Source organism: Lathyrus oleraceus, chromosome 2 (assembly GCF_024323335.1).
Source record: "Lathyrus oleraceus cultivar Zhongwan6 chromosome 2, CAAS_Psat_ZW6_1.0, whole genome shotgun sequence".
Taxonomy (NCBI): domain Eukaryota; kingdom Viridiplantae; phylum Streptophyta; class Magnoliopsida; order Fabales; family Fabaceae; genus Lathyrus; species Lathyrus oleraceus.
Window position 1 is genome coordinate 32,417,683 of NC_066580.1, and position 22,845 is coordinate 32,440,527.

Consider the following 22,845-nt stretch of genomic DNA (forward strand, 5'->3'; position numbering starts at 1 on the left):
AACCCTAATTTGGCTGGCCTTGGTTCTTGATTGACCTTTTGACCCAAAAATCCCTAGTTGTGGATGCTCATCATTGGTGGTTCATATGATCTATGCTTGAGGCTTGAAACCCTAGCTTAAGAGGTTTTGCCTTGGGGATTGCTTGTTGCTTGTTACTTGTACACCAAGGCCTAGTTGTGCCCATACATTTCCATGCTTTTACTTGTTGTTTAAAACCCTACTTCATAGAGATTGCATTTGATCTTGTCATCATGCATTTGCCATCAATCATCTAATTAGGCTCCATTACTTGATTTGTTTGACTTTGGTCTATGCAAGTCCATTTTTGATACATGGCTTGTAATGCTTTTCATTGGCCCATTCATATTTTCTTGGTTCATATCATGATCTCATTCAATTCATTGTTTCATTTGCATCCATTTTTATTCATGCTGTTCATAGTTACATCATTCATACAAAAAAATCAAAAAAGTAAACTTTGACCCAAGGTTGACTTTGGTCAACAATTGACTTTTTGGTACACTTTGACCAAAATCAATACACCTTTCTAAAAGACCTAAACTCCATTCATTTCATACACATTTCATACAAATATGGCATTTCATAACAAAACCAAAAAGATTGATTTGAACTTTGATCTTTGAATTAAAATATTTTCTTACACTACAAACATAAGCATAAGTACATAAGCATCTTACATCATGAGCTAATCCTAAATCACTACCTAGCATTACAATGTGTGAATCACATTTGAGTCAAAGTGAAATAAAAGGAGGAGTTCTCAAAGCAACCCACATTTGTTCTTGTGCCATAGCAATGCTCCATGTTTCCATGGGACCAAACCATTTGAGGTGTCTTGGACTGCCATAACAACCATGTTAACTTGCAGCCATACCACCATGCCATGATGCACCTCCAAAGGTCTCCTCATATGGTCCTGCAATGTCATGACATCATGTTACAACATCACATGAGCAAACCATACCAGCCTTACAAAATAGTCCATTCACCAACCTGCACACCATCAAACCAAGCCTGTAACATTCCATTGCAAAACCTACTAATTCACAATTCAAGAATATCAATAATAATCCAAGCATTCATAACATCAACCATGGAACCAACAACAAGCTACAACAAATAATTCCACAAGCTGCATTCCAAGACCTGTATCAAAGCTGCAACAATCCATAGCAGGCCATGACAACAGTCCATTGCCACATTCAACCTGCAGTCCCAAATAAAAATTGCAAAAATTCAAACACAACTTCATTCAAAAACCATGCACAATGCAACATCAGTCAACAACAATCCAACACAACAACTGTATAATAAACCATGCACCAGTCCTGCCCAATTCAATAACTACATGCAACAAAGCAACATCAATTCCAATACACTCAATGCACCAAACCTGTAACATGCTCACTTCAATCCACTCAACGACAACAACTACAACAATGCAATATCAACACAAAACATCACAATGCAAACAAGCTCAATACATTACAAAAACATACTTTTCACTCATTTGCTCACATTTTACTGCAGTAAAAAATACACTAACATGGAAAGGCAGTAAAAACCCACAACAATCCAAAACCAAGAAAACATTGTCACAAGCAAAAGTACAAGGTACAATTTAATTTTTCAGAACAAAACACCAAAATAGGGAAGACAAACTGGCAGCACAACAAACACTTCCAAGTTTGCTCTTGTCTATTGATTCAAAAACCCTAGCAATATGACTATAAAAGAAGGGAAATTTAGAGCAAAGGAGAGAGGAATAACACAACACAAAACCCCTAAATAGAGCTTGAAATCATATCTTAAGAAGATTTAGCAGAGATCTTGGATCTGTTGCAAATCAAAGACCGGAGCCCATGCCTCTCACTGCTATTTATAGAGGAGTTTTAAACCTAAGAACGCATCGAAGCAGTGCAGTATTTTGTTACCATTAGGGTTTCGTGTGTGTGCTTTGTGTGAGCCATTCGAATATCACATTGATACTTGAATTGGACCTGGTATATTGAGTTGTAACTAACACTCCCTCAAAAGCTTTTAAGCAAGAGTGAACTGTGTTCTTCAGTTGTTAGTTTTCGTGTGATTGAGGGAAGTGAGAGGGGTCTCATATCTAGGTGTGTTGATTGCGACTTAGTATGTCTATCGAAATGGCTAACTGCAAGTGCACAGTCGTATCGCGTAGTTTTAAAAAGATATCGAACCCAAAGGACTAAAAATAAAACTACCGTCATCTAAAGTTACTATGTAAAGCTAAGGCCAATGATTGTTTTTTTATAGATTAGATTAAGGGAAACGGGAAATAGAGTTGAACTGGAAATAATAATAAAATGAAAATATTCGATAAAGAGGCATCGGTATGTAAATTGCATCCTTCTTCTAGGATTCGGTAAATAATTAACATTAAAATAAGGTAAATCACTTTTTAGTAGAAAATATCAAATTAAAAGACTTTGCCTTACACTTTGGTGTTATTGGCTCGGGCTATACTCTTAATCCAAAATCTTTTGCTCTCGCTCACCCACCTGAATTAAAAGTAATTTTTGGAAATTTATAAATCCTAATTAATCCTAAAGTGCTCTCGCTGTATATAAGATTAATGCCTAGAAACCACTATCTGGTTAAAATCTCAAACTCTCGCTCTGTTGATTTATAACCTTATTGACTTTTCACTCTCGTGCAAAAACCTTTTAAGTTAGAATTGGAAACCAGAGCCAGACAAATAACTCATAAAAAAATCATTAATTATTACCGAATCCCATCGGAACGACGATCCTTACATACCGATGTCGAAAGGTTTAGCCAGACATGGTTTTAAACTTAACCATACAGATATAATTATTAAACATAAACATAGTCAAATTTAGAATTACAAATTAAAGCGGAGAGTAAAGAATTAAGCAATTAAAAGAAACCTGATGAATAATAATAATTGGATTAAACTTCGGAGAATTCTTTGAGTACAAATAACAACTGGAAAATACAACGAGGTCGACACACTTGATCCAAGCAACTTGTAAACATAAGAACAAAGGTGCAATAGCCTCCCGATGTAGAAGAACTATCACTTTTAGAGTATTTCTGCTTAAACTAAGAATCAAAATTACATGATATAAACTTGGATCTTTTTTTTCTTCTGATTTTGCCTTTTTATACTGGTGAAATAAGGGATGAACTTCCCTAAATTCATGTGGAAGTGGTGGATGGAAAATAGGATGAGTTTTTGACCATGTTACGTGCAATTGCTGAAAAGCAGCACTGTGTGTCTGTGGCGAACGCCATAGGGTCGTGGCGAACACCATGGTACTAAAAGTTTGAAGTGACGTGGAAAGGGGTCGTGGCGAACTCCATAAGCCCATGGCGAACGCCACAAGCCCATGGCAAACGCCATAAGCCTAGAACTTGCATTTTCAGCATTTTTCTTCTTTTCTTCCCTTTTTCTTCATTTCTTTTCTTTTCTTTACTTCTTTCTCACACGTGAGTCTTGCATCGACAAGTACCTGAAACAGGGCGCCAACACTGGCATAATACAATAAAATATACACAAAATTATACTAAAATGCATGGGAATTGAGTAAAATAAACGGTATATATTCATGTTATCAAACTCCCCCATACTTGAACCTTTGCTTGTCCTCAAGCAAATGCTACACTTGTGACATGAAAATTCGGAGACTCGTATCATGTAGATCCATGAAAAAGCACATAAACAATTAATTAATCATTGTAAAGCTACAAACTCCGCTTTGGTTATAATTGTTGAAGTAGGTACTAATCGGTACACTAAGGATATCGTAATAACGCTATTCCGCAATTGCAGTCATGAGTCCCCCTACATGCAAACAAATATAAATGATGTCATTATATCGCAAACTTGTCAACTTACCTTTTATTTTTCCATTCAAGTGCGATCATGTTAAGCCCGTTATCTTTCACACTTATAGTAGGAAGATCTGTTAGTGACTTTGGTCTTATCTTTTACCTTCGGTTTCCCGATTCGGGGGTTGATTATGGCATCTAAGTGGTTTAAGCCCCCTCCCAAATGGTAATCGCGGGGGATCAGACTGTAGTCCTCCCTACCAATTTTAGCGCCAAATACCACTAAACCAACCATGATTGGTATTTGTAATTCATATTTCATTCAATATCATTTTTATTCTTTGGACCAAATACTTATTTGTATCAATCTCCTACGTAAAACATGACCAAGATGGTTCTGACCGCTTGAACTATTTAATTAGGTAAGGATACAAGGTTTTTGACATAAGGAATATTCAAATAAATTTGCATGTTTAGGAGACTTAAGGCGTTAAAATGATACCGATCTTGCACACAAATTTCCCAAGATTTTACAATTAAACCCCAATATCATTTGTAACTTAGAAATTTCTAATTGTGAAATGATTTTCATGAAACTTTTTTTTGTTATGGCTCAAGAAACGGGAAGATTAATAAATAGTGGAAACCACGTATAAAGAATCGATAACACACGGATTGACTCAATTAACACTAAACAATTAAATAAAAATGGAAATGGATAAAACAATAAATATACCTAAGAAAGCTGTAAATAAAAGCGATAAAGTTCCTCCCCTACTGTTGCACCCCAAAATTTGCCCTCTATTTTTAACTCTAACCAATTTTTTGTTTCACATTCATTTGCATCATCTTCATAGCATAACATTTTTTTCTGTCTTAATATTAGCCGGAATAATTTCTCGGAATTTACAAACAGACTGGTCAAATTAACTTTTTAACTGTGCCTAAAATTAGTCAACGAAAAAATGTCAAGTTTAAGTTTGCAAATGTCGGTAACATTAATCTGCGGTTCACGTGGTTTAATTTGACATGCTAAAAATATTTTTACGACTATTTTTGGTCATATGTTGATCAGTCTGAGCAGTTTAAACGGTCATAATTTTTATTTCAAAATCCGACCAAACGCTGTATTTTTCCGAGTCATTTATTTCGCGCTGATTATTTTGACGTGTTCATTTTATTTTTTCGAGCATTTTGGTGCCCGACTTTTATTTTTTTTTGAGTCTATTTATTTTTATATTGGGTCTAGAATAAATAAATAGGTTAATTAGTTTTTATTTTAATTTTAACTATTTTAATTATTTAACTTTATTCAGTTTTTAATTTAATATTGGGTTTCAAAATAAACTTAGGCCCATTATCATTAACCTAATTTGTTCCTATATATATTTACTAGCATGACTGATAGAGGGAGGCCAAAAGACAGAACAAAAAAGAGAAACTGAGAGTGGCTGATCTATACTATCGTACACACAGTTTGGTAATAGTTTATATATGATATATACTTTATCTATTTTGTTGATATATTTGTTACTGTGTTTCAAATACATGTTCATATGTGTGACTGTGTTATGTATTCCAGATACATGCGGTTTGGTTAAATATATCAGGATATCGCCGTTTTGCTTTTTTTATGCACATAAGTATAACATGTATAATAATTTGGTTCATTGTACTATGTATTTGATGTGTTTGTTTTTATATAAGTTTTACATGTCTCATAATATATAATATAATATAATAATAATTTTGTTGTTAATAAAAATGCATATGGATCATATAATATATAATTTATAATATGTAACTAGTGTGTTAAATATATATATATTTCTATTTTATGTTATAATTTGATTATGTTTTCGGATCGGATCGTGTCAATACGCCGTTTTCACATATACGTGTATGAGGCGTGACATTTGTGTTATCCGATCCAGTTGCGATGATCGCAATTTTGCGCTAGCAACGCCGTTGTTTTTTTTTAATTCATATTTTTTTTTATATACATATATCTAGATCTGCACATTTTTTTTCATAACTAACTACCCTGATTTTTCCTAAACCCTGACAATTTCGCCATAAACTCTAAGTTTCAAACCTAAAACTTTAACAGTGTTATTTCCTCTAAACCATAAACCTTTTCTTAAACCTTAACAAACCTTATTATTATTTCCTATTTTCGCTCATATTTATGTTATTCATACACACTGTAACTGCTTCGCCCTTGTAATATTTTAAGTTTTAACTTGTAATATTTTCAGTTTTACTTTTCGCCATCTTTATTATGTAACTGCACCAAAGCGTTGTAATAATTAGGGTTTTATTTTCTGCCATTTATTTTTCTGCCATTTAAATTCCTGCCATTGATCCTATATTAACTGCGTGGTTTAGTAATGTAGGGCGTGAAAACCTACTAAATTAATTATTTAATATTTTTCTATAACCTTTATATTTTTTGTAAATAAATAATAAATACTAACTATTTTAATAACTTTTTTTTAATTACTTACTTATAATAATAAATCCTTATATATTTTGTAAATAAAATCTAATTGACCATTTTTCTAATTGAATAATAATAATAAACCTATTAATTTAATAATTTGATATTTTCTATAATCTTTATTTATTTTGTAAATAACTAACTTAATATTTTTCATATAACTCTTTTATTTTATAATTTGTACATTAATGTGTTTTAAATTCTTTTATTATTACTAATTTATTTTAAACTCATATTTTTCTGATAACTTCTAAAAAAATCTAACTTGTTTAACCTAAAATAATTTCTTTTAAAATTCTAACCTTTTTATTATCACTTTATTATTATTGTTATTTTATTATTGCTTTATTACCATTGTTTATTTATTATTTTACTATTATTTGCTTTTATCTATTCTATTTTTGCTTCATTATTTTCCTTATTTTAATTTTGTTTTATTTATAATATTAGGAACAAATGTATAGGTTGTAAATTTATTCTTTCTCGCCTGATTATTATGTATCTGTCCCATAGCCATGTAATAGTTTAGGAATTTATTTTTCTTGCTTTTATTTTTGTAAATATTTATTGCGTGGTTAGTAATTTAGGGAGTGCAAAAAACTAACTGTAAATAATTGAACTTAGAAAATTAAATTCAAGACAAATATCTGAAAAATAACACTCACACACGTAAGTCGATCTTTGATCACCATCTATACTTCCTAGGGTATTCCTCTTGGTTGCCTTCTTTAAATGGTCAAGTCCCTCGAAAATAGGGGTGTCTTAAGCAAAGTCCCTTCAAACAGAAAAATCATCAAGTCCCTATAAACTTAAAAGATCAAGTCCCTACGAGGTTGCCTACGATATAATGATCTTGTCCCTTCGGTAAATATGATGATAGTCCCTACGAGTTGCTAAAGACACCCCTTATGTTGCCTTCATTGACCATACGATGACCCTACGCCCGTCCCTTAAACACATCCAAGGTAATGACTACCTATTCCTTAATAATAGGGACAGTCTTACCATTGAAAGAATATACGAGAACACGAAAGACTTAATCTAGGGTAGGTATCTCATAGTTACTTGCTCACACTTTTCAAAATTACTTTTACACCTCACAATTTCTAAACTAGGCTTTGTATACACCCATACGAGGGTCATTACAAAGTACTTAAAGAAATTTTTCTAATCACACACTACACTCTTGCAAACAAACAAAGTGAGCTAAGTAACTAAGAGCCCATGGAGAACCATGGATATAAAGGGTGCTAATACCTTCCCTTTGTATAACCTACCCCCCGAACTCAAAATCTTTTTAAGGTATTTCCTGTTCTTTTATGTCCTTTCCTTTTGGATAAAATAAAAGTCGGTGGCGACTCTTGCTATCCGCAACATTTAACTAAAGTCAGTTCTCCCACCGTGTTACAGAACTGGCGACTCTGCTGGGGATTTAATAAAAGAGGGGTACCCTTAGGAATTAGATCACTTTAAAATTGTTTGCCTTGTTTGCTTTATACTTATCTGTTGGGTGCTCTTATGTGTGAAAGGCCCTAACCCGGATCTAGTGTACCTTAGGTAAATGGCAATAGACCAAGGAAACTGTACGGCGTATATCGATATGGTTGATCTGGTGGCCATAGTTAGTGTGACTTCTTGGTTGGTGCTTATGTTCCTTAAGCAAGTTGAGGATAATATGAGGCTGCCATATGTTGTCAATACACTAACTGACTTTTAGAACCCTAGTCATCCCATCTTGGCCTTTAGAAAGTAGTGAGATAACCGGCTTTGGTGAAGACTGAAGTTGGTTGATACTCGATACTACACTCATTGAGATCCTAAACTTGGAGGGTTTTGGTTGGCAAGTAAGTTGCCTGCTGAACAACCACCCTTGTGAAGGATCAATGATTTTTGAGATCCCTTAGAACCTGGTTACTTTTGTAGGACAGGATGAATCAACTAAACTTTAGGGGAGGGTACTTACCTTTAAACCTCATGCAAGCCTTCAAACCTAGGGCTATTGTGTGACTTGTTTGTGTGTGCCACATGTTTGTGATTGAGCATAACATCATAGCATCATCATGCATCATAAGCATAGCATTTTCACTAACCATTTCAAGGACCAAAGGATTTATCTTTGTTCTTTGTTGCAGGTCATGGCTTCTGCTCGTAGGAATACTACCCGGATCAACTTTGTAGGAATACCTCCTAAGCTTAAGGAATTGGTCTCTCAAGTTTCTGAAAACTCCCAGTTCATCAAGAGGCATGGTCACCTACTGGATCTAGTCACTTCAAGGTTCAATGAAGACATGATGTGTAACACCCCGAATAAAATAAGAGAATTATTTAAATTAAGTTAATAATATATTTATTAATTTAATTAAATAAATTGAAATTATTGGATTATTATTATTATTATTATTTGGAATAATAATTATTGGAAAATATATAAGTTGGAATAAGGAAAAAGGGTTTTCAGTATTGGTAAAGAGTTTTCACGTGAAACAGAGAAGCGGCTGAAAGGTGAAAAGTGGAGAAAGGGCAAAGAGGAAGAGCTAGAGAGCAAAGGTTGAAGAACGGAAAAGCTCGAAGCTTAGAGATTGCCGAATTATCTCAGGTAAGGGGGGTTTATCGTCGTTTAATGGGTATTATAGATTAACATGTCGTGGGTAGTGATAAACCGTTGAAGTGACCCTAATTGGGATGTTGAATGCTGAAAATTTGTGATGAATAAACTGTGTTTAAGCTGTGATTGAATCGGTAATTGTGTGAGTCGAGATTCCCCGAGCGTATCGCTTTTTACGGAATTGGAATCGGAGGTCCGGAAGTCCTCCAACGGCGGAAAATGCGGAGAACTCTGCATTCTGCCTTGTGTTAGCGCAGGAACTGCTGTTTTGTCTGCGTTAACCGGTTAACCCAGGGCGTTAACCGGTTAACACTGTTATATTTTGTGGAAATGTGCTGTTTTGCCTGCGTTAACCGGTTAACCCAGGGCGTTAACCGGTTAACACTGTTGCGTTTTGCCAGAAAGTGTGTTTTGTCCTGCGTTAACCGGTTAACCCAGGGCGTTAACCGGTTAACACTGTTGGAAATTGGAAAAATTGATATTTTAATGTTGTGAACATAATTGGTTATTGGCCTATTATCGTTAATTTTGATGAGTAACTTTGTTGAGTTTATGTTATGAAGTGTTGATACAAATATGTTGATAAGTTGTGTTAAAGTTGTTGAAAATACTGAGTTGTAGGCTTGGTGAGCCAAAGTTGATTATAAGTTGATTTTGTTGAAAACATTGTTGTATTGCTATTATTATTATGTTGTCGACAGTTTAAAGTCGTGTATGCCATGTACATTCATATGCATTAAGTCGGAGCTTTGCTCACACCACGTTGGCCTGGATTGGCAAAATTTTAAGTTGAAAGTTGAAGGCTTATGCCTTGATGCCCAATAAAATGGCAATGATTTTAAGTTGGGAGTTTTTCTCCGAATGGTACCACATGCATGACGAGTCGAGTCTCATTAGAGTTGCATTTTGTTGGCTTGTTGTATGGATATTTAATTTAATTGAGGAGTGGAATTGTGTTGATATTAAGCATGATGTTTGAGTTGATGTGCCGTTACTGGATGTATGTTACGATTAGGGTGATGAAATGTGTGAATTTACTTAGCATTACATGCTGATTTATAATGCTTATTATATCGATTGAGGAACTCACCCTTACAACTATTTTTCAGGTAACGAACAAATGAGTTGAGTGGAAGCTAATGCTTGGAGTCTAGTGTAGTCTACTTAGAGGGTCGTGCTCTGATAGATGTAACATCGGGACGGGATGTTTTAGTTGTTTTATTTGTTGGTGGTTGAACCTTTTTACATGTAATATGTTATATGTTTTGATTGGTTAGTTGATTTCTATCCGCTGCGAATTATGCAAGAAAGTGTTATTTTGATTAAATAAAGAGCATGACAGTTATTAATGTATGAAGTGTTGTGTGACACCCTTGGTGCATATTTACTCTGATATATATTTGTTGTTGTTATTAAATATTTGGGGTATTTTAGAAGGGTGTTACATTAGTGGTATCAGAGCAGGTCGGTCTGTCCGGCCAGTTGTCGTGTCGTTACTGTCTAACAATTGTGTAATTGTTACTAATCTAACTTTTAAGTTGTGTTGTATTGATAAGTTGGAATGGCTGGAAGGAATGACGCTGCAATGGCTGCCGCAATGCAAGCGATGGCACAAGCGGTGCAGAACTTGCCAAATGCTGGTGGAGATGCTGGATCACGTAGCTTGGCGACTTTTCAAAGAGAGAATCCGCCGGTGTTTAAAGGGAAGCATGATCCAGATGCAGCCTTGGGATGGTTGAAAGAGATTGAGAGAATCTTCCGTGTTATGGATTGCACTCCAGCTCAGAAGGTTCGGTATGGTACTCACATGCTAGCAGTCGAAGCTGATGACTGGTGGCTAGAGACTCACGAGAGGTTGACCGTAGCAGGTGAAGTCATTACTTGGGATGTATTCCGTAGGGAATTCATGAGAAAGTATTATCCGGAAGATGTCCGTGGTAAGAAGGAAATTGAGTTCCTTGAGCTGAAGCAAGGAAACATGTCTGTCACTGATTATGCTGCGAAATTTGTGGAGCTGTCCAAATTTTATCCTCATTACACTGGTGCTGGTGCTGAATTTTCAAAGTGCATCAAGTTTGAAAATGGACTGCGCTCTGAAATTAAGAAGGCTGTTGGGTATCAGAAGATACGCATTTTTACTGAATTGGTTGATAGCTGCAGGATATTTGAAGAAGACAATAATGCTCATTACAAGATTGTCAGTGACCGCAGGGGCAAGCAACATCAAAATCGTGGCAAGCCGTATGATGCCCCTGTGGGAAAAGGGAAACAAGGAGCTGCTCCGGCTCAGAGGACTAGTAGGGGAGGTGTTCCTGCTGGTATAGTTTGCTTCAAATGTGGTCAGGCTGGTCATAAGAGTAATGTATGCACTGCTGAAGTAAAGAGATGTTTTCGTTGTGGTAAGACTGGTCATGCAATAGCTGATTGCAAGCACAAGGAAATGATTTGTTTTAATTGTGGCGAAGAAGGGCATATTGGAAGTCAGTGTCAGAAGCCAAAGAAATCTCAAACTGGGAAGGTGTTCGCATTGACCGGAACTCAAACCTCCAGTGAGGACAGACTTATCCGAGGTACGTGTTATATTAATGGCTTTCCTCTTGTAGCTATTATTGACACAGGTGCGACTCATTCCTTTATATCTTTGGATTGTGCTGTGAAACTTAAGTTAGAGATATCTGAGATGTTTGGTAGTATGGTAATTGATACTCCTGCGAAGGGTTCAGTGACTACCACTTCGGTTTGTTTAAATTGTCCTTTGAGTATTTTTGGTAGAGACTTTGGGATGGACCTAGTGTGTCTTCCACTAGTGCAGATTGATGTTATTCTGGGTATGAACTGGTTGGTGTTTAACCGAGTTTCTATCAATTGTTTTGATAAGACGGTGGTCTTTCCGGAGATTGAGGAGGGAAAGAGTTTGTTTCTATCAGCAAGGCAAGTGAATGAGGAAGTAGCTGATGGGGCAGAGTTGTTTATGCTGTTAGCGACTTTGGGGGCTAAAGATAAACTGGTGATTGGTGATCTAGCCGTGGTGTGTGATTTTCCTGATGTGTTTCCGGAAGAGGTGAATGAATTACCGCCAGAGCGCGAAGTGGAGTTCTCGATTGATTTGGTACCTGGTACTAGGCCGATATCGATGGCTCCGTACCGTATGTCTGCTGTTGAGTTAACTGAATTGAAGAGTCAGTTGGAAGATCTGTTGGATAAGAAATTTATTCGTCCGAGTGTGTCACCGTGGGGTGCACCAGTGCTATTGGTTAAGAAGAAAGAAGGTACTATGAGGTTGTGTGTGGACTACAGGCAACTAAATAAAGTGACGATCAAGAATCGGTATCCTTTGCCGAGGATTGATGATTTGATGGATCAGTTAGTTGGTGCGAGTGTGTTCAGCAAAATAGATTTGAGATTTGGGTATCATCAGATACGTGTGAAAACTGAGGATATTCAGAAGACTGCTTTCAGAACAAGGTATGGACATTATGAGTATTCTGTAATGCCTTTTGGTGTGACTAATGCGCCTGGAGTATTTATGGAGTATATGAATAGGATTTTCCATCCGTACCTAGACAAGTTTGTTGTGGTGTTTATCGATGATATTTTGGTGTATTCGAAGTCTGAAGAAGAGCATGCTGAGCATTTGAGAGTGGTTTTAGAAATTCTACGAGAAAAGAAGTTATTTGCTAAACTATCCAAGTGTGAATTTTGGTTAGAAGAGGTTAGTTTTCTTGGTCATGTGATTTCAAGAGGTGGTGTTGCTGTTGATCCTTCCAAGATAGAAGCGGTATCTAAGTGGGAAGCTCCGAAGTCTGTTGCTGAGATTCGAAGTTTCCTTGGTTTGGCTGGTTATTATAGAAAGTTCATTGAGGGATTTTCTAAGTTGGCGTTACCATTGAAGATGTTGACTAGAAAGGGGCAAGCGTTTGTTTGGGACTCAAAATGTGAAGAAGGTTTCCAAGAGTTAAAGAGAAGGTTAACTACTGCTCCTATTCTGATATTACCGAGTTCGTCAGAATCGTTTGAGGTTTATTGCGATGCTTCATTGTTGGGTTTGGGTGGTGTGTTGATGCAGAATAAGCAGGTTATAGCTTATGCTTCGAGACAACTAAGGGTTCACGAGAGGAACTATCCGACGCACGATTTAGAGTTGGCAGCTGTGGTATTTGTTCTGAAGTTATGGAGGCATTACTTGTATGGGTCAAGATTTGAGGTTTTCAGTGACCATAAAAGTTTAAAGTATTTGTTTGATCAGAAAGAGCTGAATATGAGACAGAGAAGATGGTTAGAGTTTCTGAAGGATTATGATTTTGGTTTGAATTACCATCCGGGTAAAGCAAACGTAGTGGCTGATGCATTGAGTCGGAAATCATTACACATGTCTATGCTAATGGTTAAGGAATTGGATTTAATTGAGCAGTTTAGAGACTTGAGTTTGGTGTGTGAGAGTACTCACAATAGTGTTAAATTGGGAATGTTGAAGTTAACAAGTGGTATTCTGGATGAGATCAGAGAGGGTCAGAAATCCGATGTGCTTTTGGTTGATAAGTTGACTCTGGTGAATCAGGGTCAAGGTGGTGAATTCAGAGTTGATGAAAATGGTATTCTGAAATTTGGTAAGCGGGTGTGTATTCCGGATGTTGCCGAACTTAAGAAGAGTATTCTTGAAGAAGGACATCGTAGTGGGTTGAGTATTCATCCTGGAGCTACGAAGATGTATCACGATTTGAAAAAGTTATTTTGGTGGCCGGGAATGAAAAGAGAAATTGCGAGTTTTGTTTATTCTTGTTTGACTTGTCAAAAGTCAAAGATTGAGCATCAGAAGCCGTCTGGGCTAATGCAACCGTTGGCTATTCCAGAGTGGAAGTGGGATAGTATCAGTATGGATTTTGTTTCTGGGTTACCGAGAACAATTAAGAATTTTGAAGCTATTTGGGTGATTGTTGACAGATTGACAAAGTCGGCTCATTTCATTCCGATCAGAATGGACTATCCGTTAGAGAAATTAGCTGAGTTGTATATTGAGAAAATTGTAAGTTTACATGGTATTCCGTCGAGTATTGTTTCGGACAGAGATCCTAGATTTACATCGAAATTCTGGGAAGGTTTGCAGAAGGCTTTGGGAACTAAGCTGAGATTGAGTTCTGCATATCATCCGCAGACTGATGGTCAGACTGAGAGGACGATTCAGTCATTGGAGGATCTTTTGAGAGCTTGTGTTTTGGAAAAGGGAGGTGCTTGGGATTGTTATTTACCTTTGATTGAGTTTACCTACAACAATAGTTTTCATTCGAGCATTGGTATGGCGCCGTTTGAAGCTTTGTATGGTAGGAGATGTCGGACACCTTTATGTTGGTATGAGTCCGGTGAGAGTGCTGTGGTTGGACCAGAGATTGTTCAACAGACTACAGAAAAGATTAAGATGATTCAGGAGAAGATGAGAATTGCTCAGAGTCGTCAGAAGAGTTATCATGACAAGAGAAGGAAGTCACTTGAGTTTCAAGAGGGAGATCATGTGTTTCTTCGTGTTACTCCGATAACTGGGGTTGGTCGAGCTTTGAAGTCAAAGAAGTTGACTCTCGATTTATTGGTCCTTATCAGATTTTGGAGAGGATATGGGAGGTGGCCTATCGTATCGCTTTACCGCCGTCGCTCGCGAATTTGCATGAGGTTTTTCATGTGTCTCAGTTGAGGAGGTACATTCATGATCCGTCGCATGTAGTCCAAGTAGATGATGTACAGGTGAGAGATAACCTGACTGTTGAGATATCGCCTATGAGGATTGAGGATCGAGAGTTGAAGCAGTTGCGGGGTAAAGAGATTGCCTTAGTGAAGGTAGCTTGGGGAGGACCAGCAGGTGGCAATGTGACTTGGGAACTGGAGAGTCAGATGAAGGAGTCTTATCCGGAGTTATTTGCTTGAGGTATGTTTTCGAGGACGAAAACTCTTTTAGTGGGGGAGAGTTGTAACACCCCGAATAAAATAAGAGAATTATTTAAATTAAGTTAATAATATATTTATTAATTTAATTAAATAAATTGAAATTATTGGATTATTATTATTATTATTATTTGGAATAATAATTATTGGAAAATATATAAGTTGGAATAAGGAAAAAGGGTTTTCAGTATTGGTAAAGAGTTTTCACGTGAAACAGAGAAGCGGCTGAAAGGTGAAAAGTGGAGAAAGGGCAAAGAGGAGGAGCTAGAGAGCAAAGGTTGAAGAACGGAAAAGCTCGAAGCTTAGAGATTGCCGAATTATCTCAGGTAAGGGGGGTTTATCGTCGTTTAATGGGTATTATAGATTAACATGTCGTGGGTAGTGATAAACCGTTGAAGTGACCCTAATTGGGATGTTGAATGCTGAAAATTTGTGATGAATAAACTGTGTTTAAGCTGTGATTGAATCGGTAATTGTGTGAGTCGTGATTCCCTGAGCGTATCGCTTTTTACGGAATTGGAATCGGAGGTCCGGAAGTCCTCCAACGGCGGAAAATGCGGAGAACTCTGCATTCTGCCTTGTGTTAGCGCAGGAACTGCTGTTTTGTCTGCGTTAACCGGTTAACCCAGGGCGTTAACCGGTTAACACTGTTATATTTTGTGGAAATGTGCTGTTTTGCCTGCGTTAACCGGTTAACCCAGGGCGTTAACCGGTTAACACTGTTGCGTTTTGCCAGAAAGTGTGTTTTGTCCTGCGTTAACCGGTTAACCCAGGGCGTTAACCGGTTAACACTGTTGGAAATTGGAAAAATTGATATTTTAATGTTGTGAACATAATTGGTTATTGGCCTATTATCGTTAATTTTGATGAGTAACTTTGTTGAGTTTATGTTATGAAGTGTTGATACAAATATGTTGATAAGTTGTGTTAAAGTTGTTGAAAATACTGAGTTGTAGGCTTGGTGAGCCAAAGTTGATTATAAGTTGATTTTGTTGAAAACATTGTTGTATTGCTATTATTATTATGTTGTCGACAGTTTAAAGTCGTGTATGCCATGTACATTCATATGCATTAAGTCGGAGCTTTGCTCACACCACGTTGGCCTGGATTGGCAAAATTTTAAGTTGAAAGTTGAAGGCTTATGCCTTGATGCCCAATAAAATGGCAATGATTTTAAGTTGGGAGTTTTTCTCCGAATGGTACCACATGCATGACGAGTCGAGTCTCATTAGAGTTGCATTTTGTTGGCTTGTTGTATGGATATTTAATTTAATTGAGGAGTGGAATTGTGTTGATATTAAGCATGATGTTTGAGTTGATGTGCCGTTACTGGATGTATGTTACGATTAGGGTGATGAAATGTGTGAATTTACTTAGCATTACATGCTGATTTATAATGCTTATTATATCGATTGAGGAACTCACCCTTACAACTATTTTTCAGGTAACGAACAAATGAGTTGAGTGGAAGCTAATGCTTGGAGTCTAGTGTAGTCTACTTAGAGGGTCGTGCTCTGATAGATGTAACATCGGGACGGGATGTTTTAGTTGTTTTATTTGTTGGTGGTTGAACCTTTTTACCTGTAATATGTTATATGTTTTGATTGGTTAGTTGATTTCTATCCGCTGCGAATTATGCAAGAAAGTGTTATTTTGATTAAATAAAGAGCATGACAGTTATTAATGTATGAAGTGTTGTGTGACACCGTTGGTGCATATTTACTCTGATATATATTTGTTGTTGTTATTAAATATTTGGGGTATTTTAGAAGGGTGTTACATGATGAGTGTCCTGTTTCAGTTCTTTGACCCTAAACATCATTGCTTCACATTTCCCGACTATCAGCTGGTTCCTACAATGGAAGAGTTCTCCAAGCTTCTGGGTATACCTATTCTTGATCAGAAACCCTTCACAGGCTTGGAAAAAGAGCATAAACCTGAAGTCATTGCTGCAGCCTTACATTTAAAGAAATCAGACATTGTCCTAGAAACAAGGAGTGGGGTTAAGGGTATTCTTGCTAAGGTATTGATGGAGAAAGCTCAAGTATTCCTGAAGGCTATGAGTTATGATGCTTTTGAGGAGATCTTAGCCCTACTGATTTATGGCTTAGTACTGTTCCCCAATCCAGACCAGTTCATAGACGTACACGCCATCAACATATTTCTGACTCACAATCCAGTGCCTACATTACTTGGAGACATCTTACACTCTCTTCATACCCGTACTACGAAGGCACGAGGAACTCTGATGTGTTGCATACCTCTATTATCTAGGTGGTTTATTTCTCACCTTCCTCGATCAGTGATGAAGAATGAACAAGGGTTCAGGTGGTCCAAGAGGATTATGTCACTTTCTCATTCAGATATTCATTGGTGCTCTAGATCTATGGAGAATGTTACCATCATTGACCGTTGTGGGGAGTTCCCTAATGTGCCACTCCTTGGCATAAGAGGGGGCATTACCTACAACCCTTCTTTAGCTCTACGTCAGTTTGGTTACGCTCGGACTGATGGTCCTCATGACATGCTTATTCAGGGTATTGTGTTCGACTACGACAACGATCTTCAAGGTTACCGTCAAAGGTTCATACGAGCATGGGGTAAAGTGAACAAGGTTGACAGCAAGACTCTGGAACCCAAGTACACTATTCCTATGGAACCATATCTCAGATGGGTACGATCTCGTGCTCAGACTCTTATGATGCCATATCCTGCTATCCTGCCAGTTACCATGGAGCCTGTTGCTGAAGGAGATACTTCTTACATCATTCTTCATCCAGACATGCCCACTGACATGGAAGAGTTACAGAGGTCCTGGATCCAGTTGAAGGAGCAAAGAGATACTTTTGAGACTCATTACAAGGCTAGTCAGGAAAGAATCCTAGAGCTAACAAAACAACTTCACGAGGAGCGGAATCTCAACTCATACCTCAACACAAAGAGGAAACGTCCATGGGAGACTTAAAACCCCATTTTTTGTATTCATTTCATTTTTATTGTAAGCCCAAGGGGCAAACAAGTTTATTACTAATAAAAGTTTACTTTTTGGTGGTTTAAACAAATTTAAATCCTACGGTCCTTGAAAATATTGCATAAGCATCTACATACCATATTATTGCATCACAGGTTTCTTATGAACATGTATTTTATCTTCTCGCTGTTTATTTCAGCAGAAATGGCTCTTGAACAGACTGTCAAAGATCTCCAGGCTCAGAATGCACAATTCCAAGAGTTGATTCTGAACTTGTCCAAGGGGCAAGATGAGTTGAAGACATTGCTGGCTAAGAAGAAGAAGAAGACTAGAAGATCAGGAGGCCTTATCAATCTGGGAAGAAGATTCAGAGGCCCTATCAAGACAAAGGAACAGGTTGATGATTATGAGTCTGAAAATTCTGAGAAAGAGGGAGGTAGTCTCCATGATACTGTGGGAGATTCTGATTCTGAAGCAAATTATTATCATGATCCTAATGAAGATAAGTACAAGATGCTGGTGGATAGAATGAATGCTATGGAGTCACAAAAATCTTCTGGGCTGGATTTTGAAGATCTGAGTTTAATATCTGGAGTGGTTATACCTATTGGTTTCAAGGTTCCTGCTTTTGTGGTGTATGATGGTGTCTCATGTCCCAAGCTGCATTTAAGATCCTATGTCCGGAGGATTCAACCACATACGGCTGATAAGAAGCTATGGATTCATTTCTTCCAAGAGAGCTTGTCTGGAGCTCAATTGGAATGGTACTATCAATTGGAGAGTGTCAATATCCGTGATTGGAATGATCTTGCTGAGGCCTTCTACAGGCAATACCAATACAATGCTGATTTAGCACCTACTCGCATGCAGCTATAAAGCATGTCAATGGGTGCTAAGGAGAATTTCAAGGAGTATGCTCAGAAATGGAGAGACCTGGCTGGCAGAGTTCAACCTCCTCTGACTGACAGGGAGCTAGTGGATATGTTTATGAGTACGCTGAATAGTCCTTTCTATAGTCACCTCATTGGAAGCTCATCATCTGGTTTCACTGAGCTGATAATGACTGGAGAGCGTGTGGAAAGTGGCATAAGAAGTGGTAAGATACAGGTGGGTGCCTCTTCATCAAGCACTGCAAAGAAGCCCCCTAGTGGAAAGAAGGAGTCTAATGCTGTGTATGGTCAACCTGGCCGTAACAGAAGTCACCAATCCGTAGGAGCAGTTCACATTTCTAATCCTACTCCTGCAACACCAGAGCTACCACAGAGTAATCAACAGAAGCCTAGAAGACAATTCACCAAGATCAACATGTCACTGGCCCAAGCCTTGCAACACATGTTGAAAGGGGAACTCATTACTTTGAAGGACCCTCCTCAGAATCCTAATACTTCCTCTCCTCGGTACAATCCTAATGCACGATGTGCCTATCATTCTAATTGTCCGGGACATGACACCAACAATTGCTGGGTGCTGAAAAATAAGATTCAAGATATGATTGAAGTTGGGGAGATTGAATTTGACCCTCCTGGGACTCCAAATGTGATTACTGCTCCCATGCCCAATCATGAGAAGACTGTTAATGCTGTTGATGAAGTTTCATATGTTTCCTCAGTAGCAGATGTGACTACTCCCTTATCTATTATCAAGAAGAAGCTGGTGCAGGCTGGATTCTTTCCAGGTTGCAACGAAGACTGTTTTTATTGTGCCTACAAACCTGATAGCTGCTGGAAGTTGAAAGATGGTATTCAACGCCTCATGGACAATTACACTATATTGTTTGAGAGAACCCCTTCTGTGGAAAATATGTGTGAACACCTAACTCGAGGTAAGAAGTTTGAAGATGTGGATATGGTTGATAAAGTGCCAGTGAAGATTACCTCCAAAGGCCCTGTCAAGATCACTTCCAAGGGTCCTACCAAAATTACTGCTGAAGGCATGGTGAAGACTGTTGCTGAAGTTAGAGTGCCTCCCATGATTATTACCACTCCTGGCCCTATTCCTTATACTTCTGATAAAGCTATACCCTGGAATTACGGTTCTGATGTTTATATCCATGGTGTTAAGCAGGAACCTTTGACTGATACACCTGTTACTGATGATAACCTTGATGTTGATAATATTGCTGGATCTAGTAAGATCACCAGAAGTGGAAGAATTTTCTCTCCTCCAGCTACCTCAAAAAATACAGTTCTTCCAACTACTACCTCCACTTCTGAGCCAAGTACTGATGCTCGAGGCAAAGGTCCTGTGGTTGAACCTGTGCAAGCTGAAGCACCGACTGCTGAAAATCTCTCTAAACAGATGGAAGAAGTGCTGAAGATCATCCGTAAGAGTGATTATGATATTGTTGACCAGTTGGGGCATACTCCCTCCAAAATTTCCATGTTGTCTTTGTTGCTGTGTTCTGAGGCTCATGCTAAAGCCTTAATCAAATTCTTAAGGACTGCTCATGTACCAAACGAAATTTCTGTGGATCAATTTGAAAATTGTGTTGCACATCTGACTTATGATAATGGGTTAGGTTTTTCTGATGCTGACTTGACTCCTGCCAAAAGAAACCATAACAGAGCTTTACATATCTCCATTGAATGTAGGGGCACTACCTTGTCTCATGTGTTGATAGACAATGGCTCTTTATTGAATGTACTTCCCAAAGAGGTTCTGAACAAGCTCAGTCCTGAAGATGATGTGTTAAGATCAAGTAATATAGTGGTGAGAGCCTTTGATGGTTCAAGAAGAGTGGTGCATGGAGAAATAGATCTCCCGATCAAAGTAGGCTCTCAAGTCTTCGATTCTACCTTCTATGTAATGGATACTCGTCCTGCGTACTCTTGTTTGCTTGGGCGCCCCTGGATCCACGGGGCAGGTGCTGTGACCTCCACTCTACATCAAAAGTTGAGATATCCAGTGAAGGGAAAGATCGTAACTGTTTATGGAGAGGAAGAATATATGGTCAGTCATGTGAATACATTTAAGTATGTTGAAGTGGAAGGTGAATATGTTGAGACTCCTTGCCAGACATTTGAAGTAGTTCCTTGGGTCATTCCCGCTACTGAAGCTCCTCCTGTGGTTAAAAGAGTTCCTGTGGTTACCAGAGTACCTCCTACAATGGCTTCCCTCAAAGATGCTAGAGCTGTGGTTGAAGAAGGTGGTTGCACTATTTGGGGTCAGCTTCCCGACATTCCTTACAAGTCTGACAAGTTTGGTTTGGGTTTCACTGCAGAGTCCCAGAAGGCTGTTCGTCGTGCTCGTGCTGTTCGTATCACCAATCCAGGGAACATGAAAGATCAAATCAATGCTGTGGGTGACTATAATGAAGACTACAATCTAGATAACTAGATTTTTCCTACTGTGGGTGATGGGCTCAACAATTGGAAGACTGAAGACGTTATTCCTATCTCCTTTAGTCAGGAGTAAATACTATTACTGTGTTGTTGTTTTTAAGTTTGAACAATTAAACTTTTAAGCCTTGTGCCTTACCCGGGGCACAATGGTATGCTTGTTTCGGGATGTCATTTCATTTGCATACTTCATTCAATAAAAATCAATGGACGTTTCGTTTTCGTAAATATTGGGCTCTTTGTTTTTCTTTTATTTTATTTTCATCAGCTATGTGTTCTTACACACACCCACATCACTAAAATGCAGATCCTCATCCACTCTGGATCCTGTTGATAACAGTTCTACTATTGCCAATTATAATTTCGAGAATCCGATCTATCAAGCTGAAGATGGAAAGGATGAAGATTGTGAAGTACCTGTAGAGCTTGCTAGGTTATTACAACAAGAAGAGAAAGCTATACAGCCACATGAAGAGCCAATCGAAGTTGTGAATCTGGGAACTGAAGAAAACAGGAAAGAGGTCAAGATAGGAGCTGAATTAGAAGATGGTGTCAAGAGCAGATTAATTCAAATGTTACGTGATTATGTGGAAATCTTTGCTTGGTCCTATGAAGATATGCCAGGGTTGGATACGGACATTGTGGTTCACCGTTTACCGGTAAAAGAAGATTGTCGTCCAAAGAAGCAGAAGGTTCGTCGCATGCGTCCTGAAATGTCAGAAAAGATTAAAGCAGAGGTAATGAAACAATTTGATGCAGGGTTCTTAGCTGTGACTTCTTATCCTCAATGGGTTGCAAATGTGGTACTGGTACCTAAGAAAGATGGTAAAGTACGTATGTGTGTAGACTACAGGGATTTGAATAAGGCCAGCCCCAAAGATGACTTTCCACTGCCTCATATTGATGTTCTGGTAGACAACATTGCTCAGCATAAAGTATTCTCTTTCATGGATGGTTTCTCTGGTTACAATCAAATCAAGATGGCACCTGAAGATATGGAGAAGACTACATTTGTTACACAGTAGGGTACCTTTTGCTATAAAGTGATGCCATTTGGTTTGAAGAATGCCGAGGCAACATATCAGCGTGCTATGGTGGCTTTGTTTCACGATATGATTCATCATGAGATAGAGGTATATGTGGATGATATGATAGCTAGGTCCCAGAATGAAGAGCAACACCTTGATCATCTGCATAAGTTGTTTGAAAGGTTGAAGAAATACAAATTGAGATTGAACCCAAACAAGTGTACTTTTGGAGTTAGGTCTGGTAAACTCCTGGGTTTCATTGTCAGTGGAAAAGGTATTGAAGTAGACCCTGCAAAAGTGAAAGCTATACAAGAGATGCCAACTCCCCGTACTGAGAAGGAAGTTAGAGGTTTCTTGGGACGATTGAATTACATTGCAAGATTTATTTCCCAATTAACTGCTACCTGTGAACCAATCTTCAAGTTGTTAAAGAAAGATCAGGTAATGGAGTGGAATGATGAGTGCCAAACAGCCTTTGATGAAATCAAGAGATATCTCCTAGAACCTCCAATTTTGATGCCACCAGTTGATGGAAGACCCTTGATTATGTACTTAACAGTATTAGATAACTCAATGGGGTGTGTGTTGGGGAAACATGACGAGTCTGGTCGAAAAGAACAGGCAATATACTA